Source organism: Neopelma chrysocephalum, unplaced genomic scaffold, assembly GCF_003984885.1.
Source record: "Neopelma chrysocephalum unplaced genomic scaffold, ASM398488v2 Primary Assembly neopelma1_77, whole genome shotgun sequence".
NCBI lineage: Eukaryota > Metazoa > Chordata > Aves > Passeriformes > Pipridae > Neopelma > Neopelma chrysocephalum.
Genome location: NW_020897738.1, coordinates 5,889,801 through 5,897,129, shown reverse-complemented (window position 1 = coordinate 5,897,129; position 7,329 = coordinate 5,889,801).

The following is a 7,329-nucleotide window of genomic DNA, read 5'->3' as shown; positions in this document are numbered from 1 at the left end:
CTTGGTTGGGTCAGCCCATGCCAGGTACTGTCAATTCAAAGTAAATTGAGCTGGGCAGCATTAAACTGAGTTTAATACAACTCAGTTTAGAGAGTGTGACTGGGCAGAGGTGCTGTTTGTGGAACTACATCACAGAATGAAACACCTTTGATTTTGATTATCTTTTAGGTGTAAATATTTTTGAAACAAACCAACAAAACACACTTTTTTTGTCGTGGTGGTTCAGATAGTAAAACAGTATCTCCTAATCCTCTCTGGATTAATGGAATTGTTTTCCTACAGGAAGTCCATCAAACAAAAAATAACATTTTGCTAGTCTGAAACTTCTTAAGGAAAGAACCCAGCCTTGAGAAGAATTTTTTTCCTTGGCCTGTGGGTGGAACACATTTGTGTTCACTGAGGGGTATAAATGGTTATTTTGAAGGGTATATTCTGGACTAAATGTAGAATATCTGACAAGGGGCAGGGGGTGACTGGCTGTGATATTTCCCAACAGGTACCCAGGCAGCAGTTATTCTTTATGAGTCAGCTCAAAGCCCCTGAAATGCATCTTGTCCAGTCAGATACTGTGAAGTAGAAGTGAAAGAATGGCAACTATTTGAAAGCCTGTCCAAGGCCTTACTTACTCCCGTTTGTAGGTCACTGTAGACTCAACCCCTCATCAGGGCTATGACAGAGCTGTTCTGTTTGGGTGTGGAATGGGAATATCAAGCCCTGTTTTGTTCAAGTCACTGAAATGACTTGTCTGAGGTCACAGAGGATCCGTGTGGCAGAGCACAGTGTTTGTGCTCAGGTGCCCTTTGCAGCTTCCAAGACACCCTTTGCCTTTGCTATGTGCAAAGAAATACTCCTGGGAAACTCCAAAGTTCATCCATATCATCACTGTTGTCCAGAAATTTAAATGAGATTGATGTTTTCCTATCTTCCTTTTATTGGAAAGAATTGTTTTTTGAGATTATTTTAGCCAGAGGAATGAAAATTACCTGCACAGTACTGTAAGATCTGTGAGTTACTCTGCCCCAGCTGGGATTTTTTCAGAGCTATCTGGCAGTGTTGGGTTGCACAGTTCTGATCTAGAGCATGCTACAGTAGTAGATGTCAATCAGTGAAGGCAGCTCTAAAATCTCAGGTTTCAAGGTTCTTTGCAGGAATTCGCATCACCATTGTGGCAAACATTGCTTGCACTTTATAGACGTGGGAAATGATTCAGGGAAGAAAGTTCAACTGAAAGAACTGGTACTGACAGTTCAATTTTCTGCACATTTTCTTTCACTGTTAAAACTTTGGAGCATGTACAGCACGAAGACTAACTTTGCAGTCAGGAGTTACACCCACTGCTGTAAATGAGGTCTAAATTTGGTTCCTCATTAAAAGTGACAATAACTCCCATGGAAGAAGAGAAACTGCTGTTGCAGCTTTGCACTCCAGCAGCTGAAGCAGCTTGGGAGTGAGAGATGCCCTGTCCTGTGGGAACACAGGGGTGCAGGAGGGAGGTTTTTCTCATTAGTTGTTTTCCTCCATCAGTGACGCATTCAGAAGTTACCAACCCCTTTGCTATTAGTCCCATTCATTCTGAGGTCTGCAGTAATGTTATTTCCATCACAGTTCATCTTCTGAGCAATTTGGTTTCGTCATCTGAATCAGCATTTCTCCCTGCAGAGGCTTTCATGAGGGTTTTCCAGTAGTGTTTCACACACACCTCCAGGAATTTGGCCACAATGGAAGTGTTGTGCATTGGCCAGAATATCCACTGACTTGGCAAGTTGACTTGTGTTCTGTCTCTGTTCCAGAACAGCTGGTCAGGAGAGGTTCTGGCCTTTAAAAGCATGGCTAAACTCTGGCTTGTTTTTAATTTATCGCTAGGTTTTATGTTGAGAAAGTGGAAAGCAAATCCTTTGAATGCTGGCAACGGGGTAGACAAAAGCATTTTGTTTAGAGCTCCCTCTCACCCATGTATATTCAGCGCTGTGAAGTTCAGTGGGGTGGAAAGGCTCTCAGAAAACACAATTAATTCCACTTTTATTCTTCCAGGCCATTCCCTGGGATTTCTGATTTAAGCACAGTTACCCATCTGGCCCCGAGTCTGGGGAAAAGATCTGATACCTGAAGCGTGTTTAGCGAGAGCAACTAAGCTCCAGTCCCCTCTGGAAAATCAACTTAAAGCTTGAGAGAACATCTCATTCCCAACAGCTGCTGAGACAGAAGCAGGTCTCTTGCCTCATTGCTCTGACTTAGCTGAGAGCTTTCTCCTAAAGAGGAAATTTTGGGGAGTAGTTTGGAATATGGTACTCTGGAAGCTGCTGGGTGCTGCAGCCAGGCCCGACTGGGGCAGGTGCCACTGTGCAGATTCTTTTCTAACAACCTGTTCTCCTAAACCATCACAGGCAGTGGCACAGGTACATCACTGAAATATCCCTGTGCAGCCACGAGTGGGAAGGGTCTCCTGGCAGGACTTATTGATCCACGGGAAGAACTGGGAGTTTGGAGAGAGATTAGTTTAAACTTAAGGAGGGAAAATCTGAATCTTCCACATTTACAGCAAATATTTTAGCACCTTCGACATCTGCTGAAGCCAGATGTGACCTTACTGCTGGAGTAAGTTTAAGAAAAAGCACAACACAAGCACAAAAACCTCCAAAAATATTCATTTCCACAAAACGTGTCTCAGTTCTCTCCGGAGTCTGTGAATGGTGCTAATCTCCCTTTTCAAAATTTCAGGAATCACCTTAATTCCCTTTGCAGAGTTTCAAATGTTGCTGCTCTGCTGTGCCCGTTCTGTCTCAGGGATGGGCTGATTGCTGACTTGCTCTGCACATTTACTGTTTTCTTCTTGCTACTTAATTTCTTTAATGGACTTTGGGTAAAGGCCTTTTAAAATACCACGACTGGTAAGGCTCAGCCTTCTGCAGTGCTTCAGATTGACCTGGCACCTGACCAGGGAAATATTTGTCTTTTTTATGCCATTACTTTAATTGCTGGAAGTACTGACATTCTCAGCTATTGAGCCATCTAATTGTGGGTCTCAGATTTTCTGCCCACTTCTTATCTTGGTCTCTGGCTTTCCTTTTGTTCGGGCTGTGGCTTTTAGAGACGTGGTTTATTTGTTACTGAATCTACCTCATGGTGTTTGTAGTGAAGAAAAATGGCAGTTTAGGTAAGGCCAGACATCCATGATAGAGACTAATCTTGGTTCTATCCACACTGCTGTGAACCATCTTTAAATGGATAAATACAGCTGCTAGCAAAGGAATCTTAACTGCATGGGAAAGCAATCTGAAGAAAGAAATATATACATTGAAAAATCTAAACAAAATGCTTTTAACCATCTGAAAATTGCAAAAAAAAATCCGCTTCAAAACATCCTGGGTTTAAATCAGTTCATATAACAAACACACATTACGTTTCCAGCTCACATCCTTGCTCTGCTTTTGATTTTCCCTTTTGGCAATTTATTCAGAGTAGAGATAGTGGGTAGAATCTCAGAGGAGAATAAAAGCCAGTGTTTTGAGAACTAATGAAGTAATTATCTAAAGCATTATTTACAATGATTATTTAGAAGATAATGAGACCCTTTAATTATGTTTGTTCTGCATAGCTGGCCGTTCAATAATTCAGGGTGTTGCCATACAACTTCCTCTATATTTACTTTGAGCATTTTTGTTTAGAAAAACGTCACATTTCTGTGCTGTCTGTAAAGCACAAATCTGGGCCCTCTTCTGGCTATCATTTGTTACACAAGAACCTGCTCACTTCAGCTGGAGTAGTAGGGATTTAGGTTTAGGCCTCTTCAATGGGATGGGGAACAAAATTAATGACGGGTGAAATAAAGCTTCACTTTGAAAGGCTGTTATGGCTTTATTCCTATAAAAGCACTATTAGAGTATTTACACACATGCACTAGTCCACTAATGTTCCTGTTGACATTTATCTTACTGGAGGTGAAGCTTGACCTGCAGTTCATTTCCATCTGGGAGTCATGATGATGATGTTTCCAGTGTGAGGGTTTTTTTAGAAGAGCCTTTACTCATTTGTGCACGAGAAATTCAGAGCGTCGTTAACATTTCAGGAGCTAATAAAAATTTCACCACGTCTGTGAACTTGCTGCTAAAACCAACAGCTCTACTTAAGCACATCATTAGCAGTGCCTAAACAGCATAAACTCCCTGAGGAGAGGCATCTTTTGTCACAGGTCCTTTGGTGCACCAGTGAAGTGTTGCTGCACTGATGGCAGCGATGCTGCTCCAGGTTGCAATGGCTGAGGGTGATTAGAAATCAGTAAGAAAAACCTAAATATCATAGAGGTGCTGAAGGCTGGGAGTTCCTGTCCCAGCATGGCTGGCCATTTATTTAGAATCAAATCTACTCCCATAGGAATCTTTCCAGTGACTCCAAGAGATGCTGCAAAGGGCGGCTGATCTCCTACCTACCTTCTGTTCCTCTGAGGCAAATAGGCAGCGTGCAGAGGAGTATATTTTAATTTTACTGGAGTATATTTAAAATACGTGACATAGGATCATTCTAGAACGTGGTAGAAGTTAAAAGTTCGAAGTGCCTGTCAAGCAATACAGAATTGGGTTTCACGTGGCCGCTATGAAAAAAAAATCTAGAAAAAACACATTTAAATAGTGAGGCAGACTGCAATTAATTATGAATAAAGAGACAGCTAAATGAGATTCTGAAATACCTGTACAAGTACAAAAGAGCTGCTTCAATCTAGCTTCTCTGCTGGGCTCTTGGGCTGCTGAAGCAGCCTCTTATTAAAATTCCCAGCAACACTCCTGTTGGCTTCAAAGATACCTGGTTCAGGCCTACATGTGAAGTAGAGTTAAACCTGGGATTCCCAAGAGGGATAATTTTTGCATTCACCTCTTGTGCCAGGAATCACAATTCTGATTTAAATCTGTTCATTCCCCTCCAACTTTTTTCCTTCTGTTATCCACACAAAGCTCATCTTTTGCCCTTGTGAGGTGTGTTAATGCAAGCACAGACTGCAGGGCAGTGCCAGGCAGGGGGTTCACACCCTCATTAAACAGGGGACAAAGGCATCAGCAAACTGGCATCTCCAGTACAAATCTTTTCATCTGGATCCTGGTAAAACCAGCTTTCCAGTCCCAGCTGGACAACCCAGAACACATGAGACAGAAAGCTTGTGTGGTGCTCAGGAGGAGCAGGGATACTCCTGGTTGCTTCCTCCCTTCAACCCAGGTGGGAAGCTTAGATGGAATTCCTCTTTACAAATGCTGCAAGAATAACTTCTCTTAATGTGGGGTTTAGCTGTTACTTAAAATATGTCATAACTGGACAGATGTGACTCAGTGGCTTGGTGCCTGACCCATGATTTTATATAAGGGAAGTGATTTTATATAAGGGAAGTGATTTTATATAAGGGAAGTCATTTGTCTTTTGCAACTGAATCATTTATTCTGTATGGAATTGCTGGAATATAGAGTTTTCTTCCCCCCCCCCAGGAAAGACACCTTGTTTCATTCTATTTTTTTCAACTTTCAATTTTTCCATGCACTCTCCATTTGATGTTTGGATATGTTTTCATAATAAAAGATCACTGAATTTCAAAACTCAATCATTTTTGCACGTTTTGCCAGTAGTTTGCAGGTATACTTTCCTTTCAATTACTTTTGAATGGATTTTTAACTATTCTTATGCAAAATGCTGTTGAAACTAAATGAATTCACTGCAGAGAAAGCCTGATGCTGTTGCTCAGCATATAAATGCATCTCAAGCATTTGGGAGCTGCATATTGTACCCTTTTCACTTGGATGCTTCATTAATTGAGGAGAAACGTGATGCTCTGTCTACACAGAGATTTCTCCTGAAATCTGTTCTGGGCTTTTTCATCTCAAATTGGGTCACTGTGCCTGCAGTTCAGAACAAAACAGAAAGGTAGGTGGAAAACACCATCTCCTTCTGAGGGCAAAACTTGCAGCAATCAGACCACCCCCTTCTAGAACAGTTTGAAATATCAAGTGTATGTTTCCAGTAGAAATTTGCCTTTAATTTTTAAACATAATTAAAGAAAACCCTGGACTATATTTCCAGGCGTCAACGCACAGCATTTTGTTTCGCCCTGTGTGAATCTTTCAGACTGTTGCCCTAAGACAATGTTGTTTATGTCTGTCCCAATTCTGCATGGGGGGAAAATTCCTGCCTTTCTGAAACACTGTTGAAGTGGTGAGATTCACTCTCTGGCTGTGTCTGCAGCTGGCACACCCAGCCTTGTTGTATCAACATTACATTCAGCTGTTATAGCCACCAAAGTAAGAACAATTTAATATTACTTGTTATAAACCACTTCCCTCTTCCCACTGGGTGGGGAATCTCTGAGTGCTGACAGGAAGCTACTCGCTCTCCAGCAGGAAAAACATGGTGCTGCTGTTTTTAAGGAGTTGTCTCACAATACCTACCAAATTTTTGGGAGGCTGTCTCACTAAGAGTCCTACCTTCTAAGGCCAAAAGCATTTTGGCTGCTCATCTGCAATGAAAAAAGGGAAAATTTGAGCCACACTTATTTTTCTTGTGACTAAATATCTTGTTTGTCTTTTGAAAAGCCCTGGGAAGACAAAGGAAATGGAAAAATTTCCTGTGCAGGTAGAATACCCACCCAGCACCTCCAAAGCTTAAAGGTGCAAGACAGGCTGGGAATGTTTTGGAAGGGAAGGAGGAAACAAAGACACACAGAAAGGAAAGAAGAAATATCCCAGTAATGTGTCTGTTACCTTGAGGCTGTAGCCAGTGAAATGATGCTGCCTGACTTTATTAAAAGTCAGAAGTCCTTTAAGCCAATTTAGCCTCTCTCTAGAGAGTTGAAATGCTCTCAAGCTGCTTTTCCCTCTATTCCAGAAGAAGGCTATCAGTCACATTCTGGAGCATGGCTGTTCTCTACAGGACTCCCCCAAGGCGAATCAATCACTTTCAAAAGTGGATAAACCCTTGACTAAAGAACAAGAGGAAGACAAAGTGGTGAGTAAACATTTCCAACCCAGGACAAGCCAGAATTTGTCTGGGTTTCTTTTTTTTTTTTTTTTTTGAAGGGGTGGGGTTATAGGCAACTGTTTTAAATAAGCATTTTTAAAATCTTACTGAATAGAGGAACTATATACAGCCTTGTTAATTGACAGCTTTACAGTATAGGATGTGCCTCTAATATGCAAAACAATGAATTGAACCCCCAAAATCCTACTGTTGGCAGACAGCTGAAAAAGTGAAGATGCTTTTTAAAACAGGAAATATGGACAATAAACACAGTCAGAATGTGGCTACTTGTGAGCTCTAAGGTCACATTTACATAGTTCTTCTGGCTACAAAGTTGGG